General features: G+C 47.9%; 1 protein-coding gene across 1 annotated transcript in view; it reads left to right on the top strand.

Annotated features, from left to right (window-relative positions):
* Nucleotides 1-228: 228 nt before the first annotated feature.
* The window catches only part of LOC144487601 (equilibrative nucleobase transporter 1-like), a gene marked incomplete at its 3' end in the record, with an annotated part of 75,406 nt that continues 53,058 nt past the window's right edge, over nucleotides 229-22,576 (top strand). The window contains exons 1-2 of the mRNA XM_078205686.1: nucleotides 229-1,149; nucleotides 13,328-13,376. The remainder of the gene's footprint in view (nucleotides 1,150-13,327; nucleotides 13,377-22,576) is intronic.

Genomic DNA, 22,576 nt, shown 5'->3' with positions numbered 1-22,576 from the left:
GCGGGGGCCGGACAGTGGGGTGCGGGGGCCGGACAGTGGGGTGCGGGGGCCGGACAGTGGGGTGCGGGGGCCGGACAGTGGGGTGCGGGGGCCGGACAGTGGGGTGCGGGGGCCGGACAGTGGGGTGCGGGGGCCGGACAGTGGGGTGCGGGGGCCGGACAGTGGGGTGCGGGGGCCGGACAGTGGGGTGCGGGGGTCGGACAGTGGGTGCGGGGGCCGGACAGTGTGTGCGGGGGCCGGACAGTGTGTGCGGAGGCCAGACAGTGGGGTGCGGGGGCCAGACAGTGAGGTGCGGGGGCCAGACGGGAGGGACGCGGGGCCAGATTGGTGGAGGTGGGGGGACACGGGGGCCAGATGGGTGGACGTGGGGGGCCAGACCAGGGGTGGGGGGGGGACGTGGGAGCTGTCTGTCTCCCCCTCTGTCCCTGTCCGTCTCCATCTCTCCCTCCCTCTCTCCAGTCTGGTTTCCTCTTCGCCTGTTCCCCCCGGCAGGTTGTGGGCAGCAGGGCAGCCGGATAACGCCTGGAACCGGACCCACCGGGCGGCGGAGGACTGTGGAGTGATGCGGCAGCGGCGCTGGTACGACGAGGTCTGTGGCGCCAAGTTCCCGGCCGTCTGCGAGAGGAGCGCCATTCGTCTCCACCTGATCTTCCAGCGGATGATGCAGCTGCGCTGAGGCAGCGTCGGGATGGCGTCCGCTCCACCTGGTGTCCTTCGTCTCTGCGTAAGGCGGGGGGGAGATTTGCTGCATCCGTTGTTACGTTGATTGCGTTCCGCTTGTTTCTGGAGAGGGAGTGAGGCGATGATCGCGGGAGGTGTCACCCCAACGCAGAGAGGGGCGACGGACAATGTCCGGTCCCCACAGGGATCCCCCGGGTGATCCTCTGGGATGGATCCGCGTTCCCGATTCTACCCGGCCTGGCAATTGTGAGCCGGGAACTTTCAGGCTGGAGAGAGCTTTTCCAGACCCGGAGAGAGCGGCCTCCATCTCTGAGCTCCCCCTCGCGCCCTGGGCCCGGTGCGCGAGCGCGGCGGTCTAACGGAACCGGGCCACTTGGCAAATGGACAGCCCGTCCACCGGGGCCCGGCCGCTTCGCAAAGCGCGGACTCTGGGACACGCAGTTTACACTCCGGCTCGGCGTGTCGATGGTGAGTTCCTTCATCTCCACGGCGTCTGCTCATGTTGTTCACCTGTTAATTGGTTGCAATAAAGATGCACTTTTGGTTCTGTCCGATCGTCTCGCTGTTCTTACCTCACTGAGGGAATGCCGCAGGGTCAGAGGGTCAGTATTGAGGGAATGCCGCACTGTCAGGGGATCAGTACTGAGGGAGTGCCGCACTATCAGGGGGTCAGTACTGAGGGAGTGCCGCACTGTCAGAGGGTCAGTATTGAGGGAATGCCGCAGGGTCAGAGGGTCAGTACTGAGGGAGTGCCGCACTGTCAGAGGGTCAGTGCTGAGGGAGCACTGCACTGTCAGAGGGTCAGTGCTGAGGGAGTGCCGCACAGTCAGAGGGTCAGTACTGAGGGAATGCTGCACTGTCAGAGGGTCAGTACTGAGTGGGCGCTGCACTGTCAGAGGGTCAGTACTGAGGGAGTGCTGCACTGTCAGAGGGTCAGTACTGAGGGAGTGCTGCACTGTCAGAGGGTCAGTACTGAGGGAATGCTGCACTGTCAGAGGGTCAGTACTGAGTGGGCGCTGCACTGTCAGAGGGTCGGTACTGAGAGAGTGCCACACATTCAGGGGGTCAGTGCTGAGGGAATGCTGCACTGTCAGAGGGTCAGTACTGAGGGAATGCTGCACAGTCAGGTGGTCAGTACTGAGGGAGGACTGCACTGTCAGAGGGTCAGTACTGAGGGAGTACTGCACTGTCAGAGGGTCAGTACTGAGGGAGTACTGCACTGTCAGAGGGTCCGTACTGAGGGAGAGCCACACAGTCAGAGGGTCAGTACTGAGGGAACATAACGTCCTTACTCTTATACTCGATATCCCGAAACATCAAACCCCTCCTGACCCTGTGCAACCGGCATCTGAAGGGGGGAATGGGGAGAAATGGGTGGGAGGTGAACGGGCCTCATCCTCTCCGCTCCCCCATTCTTCCTCATCAGCAGCAACTTGGTCACATGCTCACCGTACATCTCGTAGAACAGCTGCAGCCACTGCTCAGTGGTGTTTTTCAAACGGGTACAATCCATCTGCTCCCTCAGCTTGGCCTGCTGTTGGAGCTTCAGGAAGCCCTCCGTCGTGTTCTGCAGACTGTCCCGTGTAATTTGCAAACCCACTGAGGCTCCCGCGTCTTGCAGAGAGAAAGAGAGAGAGGGGGAGAGAGAGAGAGATCTGTCAGTGGGATGAGGCATGGTTCATGGACTCAGTACTGACCCTCTGACAGTGCAGCACTCTCTCAGTACTGACCCTCTGACAGTGCAGCACTCACTCAGTACTGACCCTCTGACAGTGCAGTGTTCCCTCAGTACTGACCCTCTGACAGTGCGGCACACCTCAGTACTGATCCTCTGACAGTGCGGCACTCCCTCAGTCCTGACCCTCTGACAGTGCGGCACTCTCTCAGTACTGACCCTCTGACAGTGCAGCACTCACTCAGTACTGACCCTCTGACAGTGCAGCACTCACTCAGTCCTGACCCTCTGACAGTGCAGTGTTCCCTCAGTACTGACCCTCTGACAGTGCGGCACACCTCAGTACTGATCCTCTGACAGTGCGGCACTCCCTCAGTCCTGACCCTCTGACAGTGCGGCACTCTCTCAGTACTGACCCTCTGACAGTGCAGCACTCACTCAGTACTGACCCTCTGACAGTGCAGCGTTCCCTCAGTACTGACCCTCTGACAGTGCGGCACACCTCAGTACTGACCTTCTGACAGTGCAGGACTCCCTCAGTTCTGCCCCTCTGACAGTGCAGCACTCCCTCAGCACTGACCTTCTGACAGTGTGGCACTCCCTCAATACTTACCCTCTGACAGTGCAGCACTCCCTCAGTACTGACCGTCTGACAGTGCGGCACTCCCTCAGTACTGACCCTCTGACAATGCAGCGTTCCCTCAGTACTGACCCTCTGACGGTGCGGCACTCCCTCAGTATTGACCCTCTGACAGTGCGGCACTCTCTCAGCACCGAGCCTCCGACAGTGCAGCGCTCCCTCAGTACTGACCTTCTGACAGTGCGGCACTCCCTCAGCACTGATCATCTGACAGTGCGGCACTCCCTCAGTACTGACACTCTGACAGTGCAGCACTCCCTCAGTACTGACCTTCTGACAGTGCGGCACTCCCTCAGTACTGACCCTCTGACAGTACAGCACTCCCTCAGTACTGACCCTCTGACAGTGCGGCACTCCCTCAGTACTGACCCTCTGACAGTGATGCACTCTCTCAGTGAAGGGGATTCCTGAGGTTGGGCCACCGATGTTGGAGTGATTGAAATTGGGGATATCAATGAATGTCAGGGATCTGGAATGGTGGACGTGCCTGGAGCAGGGGAGCGAGGGAAAGGACAATGGAGCCAATCCCAGGCAGGAATTCCGTGCGCTCATACTCACTTTCCACATCCTCATTGTCACGATCGTCCAAGACATCATCCTCAATGTCCATGACGAGGTCGGGCAAGTCATTATCTTCGTCATACTCAAGGGATTCCCTATCCCCACCTGTCGCTTGCTCATCATCTGCTTCTCTCCGCCCAGCGTGCCTGGGCGAACCTTTAGCTCCCCTCATTCCTCCCCCCTCCTCTCCCTCAACTAATGAGCCACAGACAAATCAGAAAGGCATGTTCCACTCGGCTCCCCTCACAACTCTCACCTCACTCCCTCATCTTCAGCAACAAGGAACAAGGTGAGCTACCTGACCAAGTGGACGTATGAAGCCCATTTCAACCTTCGATTCGGGTCATTGAGAGAATGAGCGAAGCATTTAAGGACCTGTCAGTTTGTCCCCACATGAAGAACAATAAATTTTGCAGTTGTTTTGGAAGTTAATTCCACAAGAACTCTGCTTTAAATTTGCGTCTGATATTGAGTATTGATTCTTTGAGATTTGAGAATGGATTCAAAATTGAAACAGTAGCTTTGCATGAATTGTCAATTCGAGATTGGAAGGTATGAGATAAACAAAATTATCTGATAATTACATGTATTAACAATGAATATCGAGATTAATTAATGCATGGATTAGTGTCTTAAATAATCAAAGGACAAAGAAAATTACAGCAAAGGAACAGGCCCTTCGGCCCTCCAAGCCTCTATCGACCATGCTGCCTGTCTGAACTAAAACCTCATACCCTTCTGGGGACCATATCCCTCTATTCCCATCCTATTCATGTATTTAAATCATTAGGTCTTCAAATGACAAATGATGGAGGGTAATTAAGGCATGTATAAGTGATGGTTAATTGGGATTAATTAATGCTTTCAATCTTTTAATGATGGATTGTGGCACTCCCTCAGTACCGACTCATCAGAAACCCAAGTTTAGATGGTTAAATTGATTTAATATGTTGTCAAATGTTATGTTAAATTTTGATAATATATAGATATGCTAATAGGTATAGACTGATTCACAGAATCATAAAATAAATTCATGGAATCCCTACAGTGCAGAAGGAGGCCATGCGGCCCATCGAGTCTGCACCGACCACAATCCCACCCAGGCCCTATTCCCAGAACCCCATATATTTACCCTGCTAATCCCCCTGACACTCGGGTCAATTTATCATGGCCAATGCACCTCGCCCCCACATCTTTGGACTGTGGGAAGAAAGCAGAGCACCCGGAGGAAACCCAAGCAGACACGGGGAGAATGTGCAAACTCCACACAGACAGTGACCCGAGGCCGGAATTGAACCTGGGTCCCTGGCGCTGTGAGGCAGTAGTGATAACCACCGTGCCCCCATGCCACCTTCAGTTAATTAATATATAATTGATACACTGAAATCATTTAATGCATCAACAGATTAGTGATTGCTTAAGATTAATTAATAATTAGGTATATTGTTGATCGGTTACGGAGGTTATTTAATATTCACATGAATTAGTGATAGAGATTAATTCAAAATTGGATGAATGAATGATATATTGAGATGGTGTAATATTTAAATAGATTAGTGACAGGTAACTAAGATTAATTGACAATTAGATACATTAATGCTGGATTATTTAATAATTTAAATGATTAGCGATAGATCATTAAGATTAAGTGACAATTAGCTATATTTATTGTTGATGTATTTAATACTTAGGCTGATTAGTGAGAGATAACTAAGATTAAGTGACAATTGAATATTAATGATAGATTTATTAAATACTTAAACTGATTAGTGATAGAAACTGAAGATTAATTGATAATTAAATATATTAATGCTGGATTATTTAATAGTTAAACAGATTACTGATAGAAAATTAATTCCAATTGATGAAGATATATGAATAGACTAATTGAATATTTAAACAGTTTATGTCTATTTATTGATTGGTCACAAGTAAGGCTTACATTAACACTGCAATGAAATTACTGTTAAATTCCCCTCGTCGCCACACTCCGGCGCCTGTTCGGGTACACGGAGAGAGAATTTAGCATCTAACCAGCATGTCGTTTGGACTGTGGGAGGAAACCGGAGCATTTGGAGGAAACCCACGCAGACACGCGGAGAATGTGCAGACTCCACACAGACAGTGACCGGGAATCGAACCCGGGTCGCTGGCGCTGTGAGGCAGCAGTGCTAACCACGGGGCCACCATGACGCCCATTTGACATCCAGTGATAAGATTAATTGCTAATTAGATTAATAATAGATTTAAATATTTAAATAGCTTGTGCTAAATAATTATTTACAATTGATAACTAGATATATTAATGACAATCATTAAATATTTAGACAGATTAGAGATGGATGATTAAGATTAATTGTAAATAGATATACGAATGATATCTTTATTTAAAAGTCAGGTTGCTGATATCTAATTAAGATTTTAATTTAACTGTGTTAATAATCTGTTATTCTCTGGGATAAGCTGTGGATATTGATGATTAAGGAGGTTTTTGTCCACAGGCCCGGTTTGAAGCCTCGGCCTTGCGTAACCTCTCCTGGCCACCGTCATCAACGCGGGTGGCGGGCCCGGGGCTGTGGGATGCAGACGGAGGGTTGGGGGATGGGGGAGAATCAGCGCACCAGGTGGGCGGTGGTGGCCATCTTGGGAAGGGAAGAAGAGGGCGGCTGAGCCCCGGAAATAGTCCCTGGGAGGTCACCGTTGGGAAGGGAGAGAGTTTGAGACATTGGGTATCACGTGATAGAGTGGCCAGCTCGATTCAATGGAAGAAAATAGAGAATAAATTAATATTAATATATTTTATAATCACCCATAGACTCACTGGACCAAAATACAGAATGAATCACCATTAATATATTTAATAATCACCGATAGATTCAATGGGTTATCTCGATTTGGAGTGCCCAATAAAACCTGTTCCAAATAAAACTGTTGGACTTTAACCTAGTGTTATGAGACTTTGAATACAGGAATTGGGAATTGAATACAGGAATTGGGACGTCTTGTTGAAGTTGTACAAGACATTGGTAAGGCCACACTTGGAGTACTGTGTACAGTTCTGGTCACCCTATTATAGAAAGGATACTATTAAACTAGAAAGAGTGCAGAAAAGATTTACTAGGATGCTACCGGGACTTTATGGTTTGGGTTATAAGGAGAGGCTGGATAGACTGGGACTTTTTTCCCTGGAGCGTAGGAGGCTGAGGGGTGATCTTATAGAGGTCTATAAAATAATGAGGGGCACAGATCAGCTAGGTAGTCAATATCTTTTCCCAAAAGTAGGGGAGTCTAAAACTAGAGGGCATAGGTTTAAGGTGAGAGGGGAGAGATACAAAAGTGTCCAGAGGGGCAATTCTTTCACACACAGGGTGGTGAGTGTCTGGAACAAGCTGCCAGAGGTAGTAGTAGAGGCGGGTACAATGTTGTCTTTTAAAAAGCATTCAGATAGTTACATGGGTAAGATGGATATAGAGGGATAAGGGCCAAATGTGGGCAATTGGGATTAGTTTAGGGGTTTTAAAAAAAGGACGGCATGGACATGTTGGGCCAAAGGGCCTGTTTCCATGCTGTAAACCTCTATGACTATGACTTCTTGGTATCGAGATGAGGCCTTGAGCTAAGAGCTATGAGCTGTGGCAGATGGCATTCACTCTCCTCCTCTGTCCCACTGCCCCCTTCCTTTTATACCTGTGATGATATATGACTATCCCCCACAATAGGATTGGTCCTAGGTTGCCAAAACCATCGGATTTAAATTTAATAGGTTCTTGGTATCTAAGTGCCTAATTCAAATTGACAGGTAGAATAAAAAAAAAATCAAAAGTCTGAAAGTGTGTTGCCTTGGTAACCCTGCTGCTTGGCCTTTCGATACTAATGTTTCATTTTGGGCACTCTGTCTGTACTTGCATTTTTTTTTAACTCTAAGCACAGAAACAGCATCACCTTTTTAAATGAACCATGCAGTGTGTTTTCATAAGAACATAAGAACATAAGAAATAGGAGCAGGAGTAGGCCATCTGGGGCGGTTCCCCTCCATAATAGGTTTTCGGTGCTGGAGGCTACAGTTGAGGAGGAATCAACTGAGCATAGAGAGCAGATCTCTGGGGGTGAGCCGAGTGAGAAAGCTCAGGTGGTTAGGGGCTGTAAAAGACTGGGCCTTGTGATTGGGGACTCCACAATTAAGGGGACAGATAGGAGGGTCGGAACTAAAGGTAGGGACTCAGGGTTGGTGTGTTGCCTACCAGGGGCTGGGGTCCGGGATGTGTCTGACAGGGTATTCAGGACTCTTAGGGGGGAGGGAGATAAACCACAAGTTATTGTACATGTGGGGACACACGACATAGGGAGGATAGGGGAAGGGGATATTAGGCAGGGATTTATGGAGTTGGGGTGGAAACTAAAGGCCAAGACTGACAGAGTGGTTATCTCTGGACTCTTGCCTGTACCACGGGATAGTTTAGAGAGGAATAGGGAGAGGGAAGGTTTGAATTCATGGCTGAGGGGATGGTGCAGGAGGGAGGGGTTCAGGTACTTAAGCATTTGGGGCTCGTACTGGGGAAGGTGTGACCTCTATGAGAAGGATGGTCTACACCTTAATCAGAAGGGGACCAATATCCTGGGGGGTAAATTTGCTAAGGCCATGCAGGGAGGTTTAAACTGATTCGGGGGGGGGAGGGATCCTGAGTAGTGGGGCTGAAAGTGAGGGATGCATGGATGGGGACTGCAATGCACGGCATTGCAGAGGTGGGGTGGAGCAGGGTTTGAAATGTGTATACTTCAATGCCAGGAGTATTCGCAATAAAGTGGGTGAACTTGCAGCGTGGATCAGTACCTGGGACTTCGATGTTGTGGCTATTTCAGAGACATGGATAGAGCAGGGGCAGGAATGGATGCTGCAGGTCCCGGGGTTCAAATGTTTTAGTCGAAGTAGGGAAGGAGGTAGAAGAGGGGGAGGGGTAGCATTATTGGTCAGAGATTGTATCACAGTGTCAGAGAGGAGGTTTGATGAGGACTTATCTGTTGAGGTAGTATGGGCGGAGATTAGAAATAGGAGAGGAGAGGTCACCCTGTTGGGAGTCTTTTATAGACCTCCTAAAAGTTCTAGAGAGGTTGAGGAAAGGATTGCGGAGTCAATCCTGCTTAGGAGTGAAAGTAATAGGGCAATTGTTATGGGGGATTTTAACTTGACTAATATTGACTGGAATTGTTATAGCTCTAGCTCGTTAGAGGGGTCAGTTTTTGTTCAAAGCGTGCAGGAAGGTTTTTTGACTCAGTATGTAGACAGGCCAACTAGAGGTGAGGCTATATTGGATCTGGTGCTGGGAAATGAGCCAGACCAGGTGCTAGACTTGGAAGTTGGTGTGCATTTTGGTGATAGTGACCACAATTCGGTTACGTTCACCTTAGTGATGGAAAGGGATAGGCATGAACCTCGGGCCAGTGGTTTTAGCTGGGGGAAGGGTAATTATGAGGCTATTAGGAGAGAATTAGGAAACATAGGTTGGACTAGGAGATTACAGGGACTGGGAACGTCCGACATGTGGAGTTTTTTCAAGGAGCAGCTACTGCGAGTCTGTGATAGGTATGTCCCTGTCAGGCAAGGAGGAATTGGTAGGGCTAGGGAACCGTGGTGCACCAAAAAAGTTTCTTTGTTGGTTAAAAAGAAAAAGGAGGCTTATGTTCGGATGAGACGTGAGCACTCGGGTAGTGCACTAGAAAGCTTTAGATTGGCTAAGAGGGAGTTGAAGAGCGAGCTTAGAAGGGCTAAAAGGGGACATGAGAAGACTTTGGCGGATAGGGTTAAAGAGAATCCTAAGGCGTTCTATAGGTATGTCAAGAACAGAAGGTTGGTTAGGGCAAGTTTAGGGCCAGTTATAGATGGCAGAGGGAAGTTATGTGTGGAACCGGAGGAGATTGGTGAAGCATTGAACCAATATTTCTCTTCGGTGTTCACGCAAGGGGACATGAATATAGCTGAGGAGGACACTGGGTTGCAAGGGAGTAGAATAGACAGTATTACAGTTGATAAGGAGGATGTGCAGGATATTCTGGAGGGTCTGAAAATAGATAAATCCCCTGGTCCGGATGGGATTTATCCAAGGATTCTCTGGGAGGCAAGAGAAGTGATTGCAGAGCCTCTGGCTCTGATCTTCAGGTCGTCGTTGGCCTCTGGTATAGTACCAGAAGATTGGAGGTTAGCGAATGTTGTCCCATTGTTTAAGAAGGGGAACAGAGACTTCCCCGGGAATTATAGACCGGTGAGTCTCACTTCTGTTGTCGGCAAGATGTTGGAAAAAATTATAAGGGATAGGATTTATAGTTATTTGGAGAGTAATGAATTGATAGGTGATAGTCAGCATGGTTTTGTGGCAGGTAGGTCGTGCCTTACTAACCTTATTGAGTTTTTTGAGAAAGTGACCAAGGAGGTGGATGGGGGCAAGGCAGTGGACGTGGTATATATGGATTTTAGTAAGGCGTTTGATAAGGTTCACCATGGTAGGCTTCTGCAGAAAATGCAGATGTATGGGATTGGGGGTGATCTAGGAAATTGGATCAGGAATTGGCTAGCGGATAGGAAACAGAGGGTGGTGGTTGATAGTAAATATTCATCATGGAGTGCGGTTACAAGTGGTGTACCTCAGGGATCTGTTTTGGGGCCACTGCTGTTTGTAATATTTATTAATGATCTGGATGAGGGTATAGTTGGGTGGATTAGCAAATTTGCTGATGACACCAAAGTCGGTGGTGTGGTAGACAGTGAGGAAGGGTGTCGTAGTTTGCAGGAAGACTTAGACAGGTTGCAAAGTTGGGCCGAGAGGTGGCGGATGGAGTTTAATGCGGAGAAGTGTGAGGTAATTCACTTTGGTAGGAATAACAGATGTGTTGAGTATAGGGCTAACGGGAGGACTTTGAATAGTGTGGAGGAGCAGAGGGATCTAGGTGTATGTGTGCATAGATCCCTGAAAGTTGGGAATCAAGTAGATAAGGTTGTTAAGAAGGCATATGGTGTCTTGGCGTTTATTGGTAGGGGGATTGAATTTAGGAGTCGTAGCGTTATGTTGCAACTGTACACAACTCTGGTGCGGCCGCACTTGGAGTACTGTGTGCAGTTCTGGTCCCCACATTACAGGAAGGATGTGGAGGCTTTGGAGAGGGTGCAGAGGAGGTTTACCAGGATGTTGCCTGGTATGGAGGGGAGATCCTATGAGGAGAGGCTGAGGGATTTGGGATTGTTTTCGCTGGAAAGGCGGCGGCTAAGAGGGGATCTTATTGAAACATATAAGTTGATTAGAGGTTTAGATAGGGTGGATAGTGATAGCCTTTTTCCTCTGATGGAGAAATCCAGCACGAGGGGGCATGGCTTTAAATTGAGGGGGGGTAGTTATAGAACCGATGTCAGGGGTAGGTTCTTTACCCAGAGGGTGGTGAGGGATTGGAATGCCCTGCCAGCATCAGTTGTAAATGCGCCTAGTTTGGGGGCGTTTAAGAGATCCGTAGATAGGTTCATGGACGAAAAGAAATTGGTTTAGGTTGGAGGGTCACAGTTTTTTTTTAACTGGTCGGTGCAACATCGTGGGCCGAAGGGCCTGTTCTGCGCTGTAATGTTCTATGTTCTATGTTCTATCTAGCCCCTCGAGCCTGCCCCGCCATTCAATAAGATCATGGCTGATCTGACGTGGATCAGTACCACACTTACCCGCCTGATCCCCATAACCCTTAATTCCCTTACCGATCAGGAATCCATCCATCCGCGCTTTAAACATATTCAGCGAGGTAGCCTCCACCACCTCAGTGGGCAGAGAATTCCAGAGATTCACCACCCTCTGGGAGAAGAAGTTCCTCCTCAACTCTGTCTTAAACCGACCCCCCTTTATTTTGAGGCTGTGTCCTCTAGTTTTAACTTCCTTACTAAGTGGAAAGAATCTCTCCGCCTCCACCCTATCCAGCCCCCGCATTATCTTATAAGTCTCCATAAGATCCCCCCTCATCCTTCTAAACTCCAACGAGTACAAACCCAATCTCCTCAGCCTCTCCTCATAATCCAAACCCCTCATCTCCGGTATCAACCTGGTGAACCTTCTCTGCACTCCCTCCAATGCCAATATATCCTTCCTCATATAAGGGGACCAATACTGCACACAGTATTCCAGCTGCGGCCTCACCAATGCCCTGTACAGGTGCATCAAGACATCCCTGCTTTTATATTCTATCCCCCTCGCGATATAGGCCAACATCCCATTTGCCTTCTTGATCACCTGTTGTACCTGCAGACTGGGCTTTTGCGTCTCATGCACAAGGACCCCCAGGTCCCTTTGCACGGTAGCATGTTTTAATTTGTTTCCATTGAGATAGTAATCCCATTTGTTATTATTTCCTCAAGTGTATAACCTCGCATTTCTCAATGTTATACTCCATTTGCCATATCCTCGCCCACTCACTCAGCCTGTCCAAATCTCTCTGCAGATCTTCTCCGTCCTCCACACGATTCACTTTTCCACTTATCTTTGTGTCGTCTGCAAACTTCGTTACCCTACACTCCGTCCCCTCCTCCAGATCATCTATATAAATGGTAAACAGTTGCGGCCTGAGTACCGATCCCTGCGGCACGCCACTAGTTACCTTCCTCCAACCGGAAAAACACCCATTTATTCCGACTCTTTGCTTCCTGTCGGATAGCCAGTCCCCAATCCACTTTAACACACTACCCCCAACTCCGTGTGCCCTAATCTTCTTCAGCAGCCTTTTATGGGGCACCTTATCAAACGCCTTTTGGAAATCCAAAAACACCGCATCCACCGGTTCTCCTCCATCAACCGCCCTAGTCACATCTTCATAAAAATCCAACATGTTCGTCAAGCACGACTTTCCCCTCATGAATCCAAGCTGCGTCTGATTGATCGAACCTTTTCTATCCAGATGCCCTGCTATCTCTTCTTTAATAATGGATTCCAGCATTTTCCCTACTACAGACGTTAAGCTGACCGGCCTATAGTTACCCGCCTTTTGTCTCCTTCCTTTTTTAAACAGCGGCGTAACATTAGCCGTTTTCCAATCAACCGGCACTACCCCAGAACGCAACGAGTTTTGATAAATAATCACTAACGCATCCACTATTACCTCTGACATTTCTTTCAATACCCTGGGATGCATTCCATCCGGACCCGGGGACTTGTCCACCTTCAGTCCCATTAGTCTACCCAGCACTGCCTCTCTGGTAACATTAATTGTATTAAGTATTTCTCCTGCTGCCAACCCTCTATCGTTAACATACCAATACCAATCTACAATTACTCTGCTCAACTTCGCAACAATGAGAATTCAAGACAAATTATTGCACTTTAGTGTCCAAAGATGTGTAGGTTAGGTGGATTGGCCATGCTAAATTGACCCTTAGTGTCCAAAGATATGCAGGTTGGGTGGATTGACCATGCTAAATTGCCCCTTCGTGTCCAAAGATGTGTAAGTTAGGTGGATTGGCCATGCTAAATTGACCCTTAGTGTCCAAAGATGTGCAGGTTAGGTGGATTGGCCATGCTAAATTGCCCCTAGTTTCAGGGGGATTAGCAGGGTAAATGTATGGGGTTACGAGAATAGGGGCTGGATGGGATGCGGTCGGTACAGACTTGATGGGCCGAATGAACTCCTTTTGTACTGTAGGGATCCTATGAAAACCGTCTCCTTCATTAGCATAATATGTCACCATATCTTGTTTTTCTTTTGGTATTTGTCACGGTAACTTGTCTTTGTTTCATCCTATGTTTTTTACACAGTGGGTGCCTGGAACTCGCTGCCGAGGGAGGTAGCGGAAGCAGTACAATAGTGAGTTTTAAGGGGTATCTTGACAAATACATGAATAGGATGGGAATAGAGGGATACGGTCCCCGGAAGGGTAGGAGGTTTTAGTTCAGTCGGGCAGCATGGTGGGTGCAGGTTTGGAGGGCCGAAGGGCCTGTTCCTGTGCTGTAATTTTCTTAGTTCCTTGTAGCCAAGGCTGGGAGTGTTTGTGAAACCGACACAAGGTTAGATTAGTCTCTTTCCTGAATACACAACTGCTAACCTTCAACGAAGCCTTGTCTGACTTGCTGATAGAGCCGCCCGCCAGAGAAGCTGCAACTTAATTTCCACACTCTGCCACACATGGAGACCCCCACTTCCATTTCCAGAGCAGCAGCACCCCCAAAACTAGCCCTCCCAGAACCAGCAGCCCTATCCCGTTGGATCCCATGGCGACCGATCAATGTGAATACAGCCACCAATACAACTCCACTTATAAAACAACAGAAAGATGCATTAAGTCATTTAATTAAGTCATCTGTGGGACATGGGCATCATGGGCTGGCCAGCATTTATTGCCCATCCCTCATTGCCCGAGGGCAGTTGAAAGTCAACCACATTGCTGTGGCTCTGGAGTCAGATGTAAAAGTTAAAGTTTATTAGTCACAAGTAGGCTTACATTGACACTGCAATGAAGTTACTGTGAAAATCCCCTCGTCGCCACACTCATGTTTGGGTTACACTGAGGGAGAATTTAGCACCGAGCCAGCACGGCTTTCGGACTGTGGGAGGAAACCGGAGCACCCGGAGGAAACTCACGCAGACATGGGGGGAGAACGTGCAGACTCCGCACAGACAGCGACCTGAGCCAGAAATTGAACCCGGGTCCCTGGCGCTGTGAGGCAATAGCTAAGCACTGTGCCACCATGCCACCCCATGTATGTGATTAATGAATGGTTTTGACAGTATTCTGTCAGAGCATGGAATTGAGACACCTAGGTTTTGTTAGAAAGTGGCTTACTTGGCCAAACTCTCACCAGGGCTGGAATTCTCCAGTCCCGTTCGCCCCACTATTGCTGCCACTGTGACACCCCACCATCATTTAAATATTGATGGCCCTTGATCCTGCTCCCACGAGACTAGATATCGGGAGCTAAACTCCTGATCATCTGCTCCACTTGCATGAGAAACTAATGAAGCTTTTATTGTCATTTATTGCCCATCCCTAGTTGCCCGAGGGCAGTTGAGAGTCAACCACATTGCTGTGGCTCTGGAGTCACATGTAGGCCAGACCGGGTAAGGACGGCAGATTTCCGTCCCTAAAGGAACCAGATGGGTTTTTTCGACAATGGTTTCATGGTCATCAGTAGATTCTTAATTCCAGATTTTGTTTAATTGAATTCAAATTCCACCATCTGCCGTGGTGGGATTCGAACCCGGGTCCCCAGAACATTAGCTGAGCTTCTGGATTAATAGTGCAGTGATAATGCCACAAGGCCTCCCCCTTGTAAAAAGGTTCCCGCATTTGAGCCCTGCACGGACCCCCATATGTTTTTTGAAAATATTCGGCAATGTTGGGCTTTACCCGGACTCGATGATGTGCGGGTTAGGTTGATTGGCCATGGTAAATTGCCCCTTAGTGTCCTGAGATGTGTAGGTTAGAGGGATTAGTGGGTAAATGTGTAGGGGTAGGGCCTGGGTGGGATTGTGGTCGGTGCAGACTCGATGGGCCGAATGGCCTGTTTCTGCGCTGTAGGGTTTCTGTGATTTCTGTGATTTCTGTGATGAGGGGAAGTAACATTCGTGCCACACAAATGCCGGGCAAATCACCAATAAGAGACACTCTAACCATCGCCCCTTGACATTCAATGTTGTAACCATTGCTGAATCCCCCCCACTGTCAACACCCTGAGGGTTACCATTAACCAGAAACTCAAATGGACTCACCACATCAACACAGCGGCTACAAGAGAAGGTGGTGGCTCACCACCACCTTCTCAAGGGGCAACTAGGGATGGGCAATAAATGCTGGGCCCAGCCAGCGACACCCATGTCATTTGATTTGATTTGATTTATTATTGTCACATGTTTTGGGATACAGTGAAAAGTATTGTTTGATTTATTATTGTCACATGTATTGGGATACAGTGAAAAGTATTGTTTCTTGTGTGCTATACAGACAAAACATACCGTTCATAGAGAAGGAAAGGAGAGAGTGCAGAATGTAGTGTTACAGTCATAGCTCGAGTGTAGAGAATGGTCAACTTAATGCGAGGTAGGTCCATTCAAAACTCTGATAGTAGCAGGGAAGAAGGGCTTGAGTCGGTTGAGTCATAGAGGTTTACAGCATGAAAACAGGCCCTTCGGCCCGACTTGTCCATGCCGCCCTGAGTATAAGGTTGGTACGTGTCCTCAGACTTTTGTATCTTTTTCCCGATGGATGAAGGTGGAAGAGAAAAGGCTGGTTGTGGTCCTTAATTATGCTGGCTGCTTTTCCCAAGGCAGTGGGAAGTGTAGACAGAGTGAATGGATGGAAGGCTGGGTTTGCAAGATGGACTGGGCTTCATTCACGACCTTTTGTCGTTTCTTGCGGTCTTGGGCAGAGCAGGAGCCATACCAAAATGTGATACAGCCAGAAAGAATGCTTTCTATGGTGCATCTGTAAAAGTTGGTGAGAGTCATAGGAGACATACCAAAGGCTCTTGAGACAGTAGGGCTTTCTTAACTGTAGCGTAGGCATGGAGGGGAGTTGGAACGTGGACCCTTGTGTTCGGGGATGAGCAATAATTTCCTGTTTTTCATACCGGTTGGTGAGATGCTAAATTTTCTTAGCCTCCTGAGAAAGTAGAGGGGTCCCACGAGTGAATTTAAAAAAAGAAACTAAATTAATGTTTTATGTGCTTAGCTTTAGCTTTGCTTCCTCCACAGAATATAAGGGGAGGAGCGGGAAAGGACATGAACGAGGCTGTATTAACTGCTGTGGGTTACAACAAGGGGAGCCCAGTGGAAGATTTGAATAAGGTTAGACAGAGGAGAAGGAATACATCCAACAGCATATGCGGTTCATTTGTGGACCCACTTCACTCAGGGTTTTGGGGGTTTGGGTCACACACGTTTAGTTGACCGTAATCTCTCTAATTGGAAAATAAATTTAGTCACACACGCTTTGGGGGTGGGGAAGGAAAGTCTGTGATAATTTCCATCCGATGCCCATTCTGAGGCGTGGATATTAAAGCGATTGGCATGAGGCTGAGAGAAGGAAGTTCACGAGGCAGGAAAGAGCAAAGCCAGTAAAAGTGGGGAAATGTGAGAGGTTCGAATGGCGGTCCGGTGTGGGGAAATGGAGGAGGTAGAGCGAGAGAGGGTGCTGGGAATCCTGGGGGTTTCCCGCCTCCATATATACAGCGCCTGTGGGTCGAGGTACAGGCCACCCACAAGGGGACACCAGAGCAACAGGACAGGGTTGCAATGGGTCACTTTGCTTGGGATTATAGAGCATTTTGTCAATACCCACAGAAACAGGGGTATCAAATCTGCCCAGAACAGGACAGGGACCAAGGCAGGAATATCCTTACCACTCACTCTCACACCCTCACTTTCTCTCTCGCACTGCCTCTCCCTCTCGCAATTTATCTCTCTCTTGCACTCACACTTCTTCTCTCTCGCACTTTGTTACACTCTCTCTCACACTTTCTCTCTCATTCTCTCTCTCTCGCACTTTATCTCTCTCGTGCACTTTATCTCTCTCTCTCTCACTTTATCACTCTCTCTCCCCCTTTCTCTCGCGCTCTCTCTCTCGCACTTTATCATTCTTTCGCACTTTCTCGCACGCTCTCTCTCGCACTCTTGCACTTCATCACTCTCACACTCTCTTTCGCACTTTCTCTCACTATCTCTCTAGTTCTTTATCAGTCTGTCACACTTTCTCATTCACACTTTCTTGCACCTTATCTGTCTCTCACTCATACTTTCTCTCTCGCAATTTTTCTCTTGCACTTTCCCTCTCTCTCTCTCACTTTCTCTCTCTCTCATTCTCTCGCACTTTCTCACTCTCTCGCACTTTCTCTTTCTCACACACTCTCTCTCACACTTTCTCTCTCTCACACTCTCTCACACTCTCTCTCACTCTCTCTCTCACACACTCTCTCTCGCTCTCTCTCCCTCACACTTTCTCTCTCTTTCTCTCTCAAACACGTTCTCTCACACACACTTTCTCTCCCACTCTCTCATACTTTCTCTTGCACTCTCTCTCTCGCACCTTCTCTCTCTCTCTCTCTGTTTTAATTTCCTGAGGCAGGCAGGATCTGATATCACCAATGCAGTCATGGTACAAAGTACAGCATTAGCTGAGAGCTGTAAACAGAGTTCAAGGCTCACAGAGGTGTTACATTAAGCCTCTGATAACTGGGGGAACTCAGATACATAAATAGACCTTGTGTCTATAGTTCATTGCTCAGTGTGAGTAAGTGTGGAAAAGACTGAAATATATGTTATTATATATGTATGTATGTATATACAGGTATATATGTGCATATTGTATATTTGTATATGCACTTAGACATATATAGGGAGGCACGGTAGCACAGTGGTTAGCATTGCTGCCTCACAGCGCCAGGGACCCGGGTTCAATTCCCAGCTCGGGTCACTGTCTGTGTGGAGTTTGCACATTCTCCCCATGTCTGCGTGGGTTTCCTCCGGGTGCTCCGGTTTCCTCCCACAGTTCAAAAGACATGCTGGTTATGTGCTAAAATGTGTAGGTTAGATGCATTGGCCATACTAAATTGCCCCTTTGTGTCCAAAGATGTGTGGGTTAGGTGCATTAGCTGTGCTAAATTGCCCCTTAGTGTCCAAAGATGTGCGGGTTAGGTGGATTAGCTGTGCTAAATTGCCCCTTAGTGTCCAAAGATGTGCGGGTTAGGTGGATTAGCTGTGCTAAATTGCCCCTTAGTGTCCAAAGATGTGTAGGTTAGGTGGATTGGCCATGCTAAATTGCCCCTTAGTGTCCAAAGATGTGCAGGTTAGGGGGTTGGCCATGCTAAATTGCCCCTTAGTGTCCAAAGATGTGCAGGTTAGGAGGATTGGCCATGATAAATTGCCCCTTAATTTGATTTGATTTGATTTATTATTGTCACATGTATTAACATACAGTGAAAAGTATTGTTTCTTGCGCGCTATACAGACAAAGCATACTATTCATAGGAAAGGAAACAAGAGAGAATGTAGTGTTCCAGTCATAGCTAGGGTGTAGAGAAAGATCAACTTAATGCAAGGTAGGTCCATTCAAGAGTCTGATAGCAGCAGGGAAGAAGCTGTTCTTGAGTCGGTTGGTACGTGACCTCAGACTTTTGTATCTTTTTCCCAAAGGGAGAAGGTGGAAGAGAGAATGTCCGGGCTGGGTCCTTAGTGTCCAAAGATGTGTAAGTTAGTGGATTAGCCATGGTAAATGGCCCCTTTGTGTCCAGAGATGTGTCGGTTAGGGGGATTGGCTATGGTAAATATGTGGGGTTACAGGGTTGGGATGGGGAGAGAGGGCCTGGGTACGATACTCTGTCAGCGAGTTGGCGCAGACTTGATGGACCAAATGGCCTCTTCTGCACTCCAGGCTTCTATGATTGTTGGGGCGAAAGGGATCGAGGGATATGGGGGGAAGGGGGGGATCAGAATATTGAATTTGATGATCAGCCGTGATCATAATGAATGGCGGAGCAGGTTCGAAGGACCGAGTGGCCTCCTCCTGCTTCTAGTTTCTATGCTTCTATGTAATATATCTGCTTATATGTACCTATATATTCTATGTAATATATATGTATTTGTACGTATATATTATACATAATATGTTTGTTTCTGTGCACATATATTTGATAAAACATATATGTGTTTATATACACATGGGGAGGCGATGGCCTAGTGGTATTATCACCAGACTGTTAATCCAGAAACTCAGCTAATGTTCTGGGGACCCGGGTTCGAATCCCACCACGGCAGGTATTGATATTTGAATTCAGTGAAAGAAATCTGGAATTAAGAATCTACTGATGACCATGAAACCATTGTCGATTGTCGGAAAAACCCAACTGGTTCACTCATGTCCTTGAGGGAAGGAAATCTGCCATCCTTACCCGGTCTGGCCTACATGTGACTCCAGAGCCACAGCAATGTGGTTGACTCTCAACTGCCCTCGGGCAACTAGGGATGGGCAATAAATGCTGGCCCAGCCAGCGACGCCCATGTCCATAAACGAATTTTTAAAAAAGTGTGTATATGTACTTATAAATGAGTTTAAAGTTTTAAAGTCTATTTCTTAGTGTCACAAGTAGGCTTACATTAACACTGCAATGAAGTTACTGTGAAAATCCCCTAGTCGCCACACTCCGGCGCCTATTCAGGTACACTGAGGGAGGATTTAGCACCTAAACAGCGCATCTTTCTGACTGGGGGAGGAAACCAGAGCACCCGGAGGAAACCCACGCAGACACGGGGAGAACGTGCAGACTCCACACAGACAGTGACCCAAGCTGGGAATCAAACCCGGGTCCCTGGCACTGTGAGGCAGCAGTGCTAACCACTGTGTCATGATATGTGTGTACAGGTACATAAATTATATGTAACATGTGTACATGCACCTATAATTATAAATGAATAGTATAAAGCCAGAGGGAGGAGGGGAGGCAGTGGCGTAGTGGTGTTGTCACTGAGCTAGTAATCCAGAAACCTAGGGTAATGATCTGGGTATCCAGGTTCAAATCAGACCACAGATTCTATCAGATGGTGACATTTTAATTGAATAAAAATCCAGAATTAAAAATCAAATGATGGCAAGGTTGTGAAAAAAACACAGCAGCTGTATATAACCTTGGTTAGGCCGCATTTGGAGTATTGCGTGCAGTTCTGGTCACCACACTACCAAAAGGACGTGGAAGCTTTGGAGAGAGTGTAAAGAAGGTTCACCAGGATGTTGCCTGGTCTCGAGGGCGTCGGCTATGAGGAGAGGTTGAATAAACTGGGATTGTTTTCACTGGAAAGACGGAGGCTGAGGGGAGACCTGATAGAGGTCTCCAAAATGATGAGAGGCACAGACAGGGTGGATAGTCAGAGGCTTTTTCCCCAGGGTGGAAATGTCAATTACAAGGGGACACAGGTTCAAGGTGAGAGGGGAAAAGTTTAAGGGAGGTGTGTGGCAGGAATTTCTGGTCTCACTCGAGCGAGTCCACAAAATCCTGCCCATAATGTCCCAACTCCTCTACTGAATGCCCTGAATGCCAGTCTGCTAAATCCTTCCTCACCACCCTGTCTAGCTGTGACGCCACTTTCTACGAGATGAAAACACAAAGTGTCATGTAGGGGGATTGGCAAGACACCAACAATGTAGCCATCCCCAATCGCAATCATGAACAGGAGAATGGACATATCCAGCAGTAAATGTTCAAGGGTAAAATAATCTTTCAGAAAACATCGACAAAAAAACCTTCCAAACCCACGAGCACTTCCATCTAGAAGGACAAGGGCAGCAGACACATGGGGAACACCACCACCTGCAAGTTCCCCTCCAAGCCACTCACCATCCCGACTTGGAAATATATCGGCCGTTCCTTCGCAGTCGCTGGGTCAAAATCCTGGAACTCCCTCCCTAACGGCATTGTGGGTCAACCCACAGCACGTGGACTGCAGCGATTCAAGATAGCGGCTCACCACCACCTTCTCAAGGGGCAACTAGGGATGGGCAATAAATGCTGGTCCAAACTCCACCCCATTATCTAAACTCCACCCCAATGTCCAAACCCCTCCCCCAATGTCCAAACCCCTCCCCCAATGTCCAAACTCCACCCCAATGTCCAAACCCCTCCCCCAATGTCCAAACTCCACCTCCAATGTCTAAACTCCTCCCCGAATGTCCAAATTCCACCTCCAATGTCCAAACTCCAACCCCAATGTCCAAACCCCGCCCCCAATGTCCAAACTCCACCCCCAAAGTCCAAACCCCGTCCCCAATGTCTAAATTCCACCCCCAATGTCCAATCTACGCCCCAATGTCCAAACTCCACCCGCAATGTCCAAACCCCGTCCCCAATGTCCAAACTACGCCCCCAATATCCAAACTCCACCCCATGTCTAAATTCCACCCCAATGTCTAAACTCCACCCCCAATGTCTAAACTCCACCCCCAATGTCTAAACTCCACCCCCAATGTCCAAACTCCACCCCCAATGTCCAAACTCCACCCCCAATGTCTAAACTCCACCCTCAATGTCCAAACTCCACCCAATGCCCAAACCACACCCCAATGTCCAAACTCCACCGCCAATGCCTAAACCCCACCCCCAATGTCCAAACCCCGCCCCAATGCCCAAACCCTACCCCCAATGTCCAAACTACATCCCAATATCCAAAGTCCATACCCAATGTCTAGATTTCACCCCCCATGTCTAAACTCCACCCCCAATATCTAAACTCAAGCCTTAACGTCCCTTCCTTGTCCTCCCGTCCCTTACCTTTCCCTCCCCTCCCCTCCATTCACCTCCTCTCCCCTCCCCCTCCTCTCCCCTCCCCCATCCCTCTCTTCCCATCCTCACATCCATCCCTCCCTCCCTCCCTCGCGTCTTTGTTTACAAAGACAACAGAACCATGATGTTAATGTTAAAAATATTGATTATTGTGTTGAAGATAAAAAAATATTTTATTACAAGAACTTTGAAAAGGTGAGTGAATTAAACAAAATGTCACAGTGCAGCTGCTAAAGTAAAATATTTATTTAAATGTTGACATGTTATCAAAATTTTGTATTTATAACATTATTTAATAAGAACATAAAAACATAAGAACTGGGAGCAGGAGTAGGACATCTGGTCCCTCGAGCCTGCTCCGCCATTCAATAAGATCATGGCTGATCTTTTTGTGGACTCAGCTCCACTGACCTGCCCGCTCACCATAACCCTTACTTCCTTTACTGTTCAAAAATCTATCTATCCTTGCCTTAAAAACATTCAATGAGGTAGCCTCAACTGCTTCACTGGGCAGGGAATTCATAACCCTTTGTGTAAGAAGTTCCTCCTCAACTCAGTCCTAAATCTGCTTCTCTTATTTTGAAGCTTTGTCCCCTAGTTCTAGTTTCAACTGCCAATGGAAACAACCTCCCTGCTTCTCTCTTATCTATTCCCTTTATAATCTTATATGTTTCTATAAGATCTCCCCTCATTCTTCTGAATTCCAATGAGTATATCCCCAGTCAACTCAGTCTCTCCCCATAA

This window comes from Mustelus asterias, unplaced genomic scaffold (genome assembly GCF_964213995.1).
Source record: "Mustelus asterias unplaced genomic scaffold, sMusAst1.hap1.1 HAP1_SCAFFOLD_914, whole genome shotgun sequence".
Taxonomy (NCBI): Eukaryota; Metazoa; Chordata; class Chondrichthyes; order Carcharhiniformes; family Triakidae; genus Mustelus; species Mustelus asterias.
This window is presented reverse-complemented; position numbering and strand designations above follow the sequence as displayed.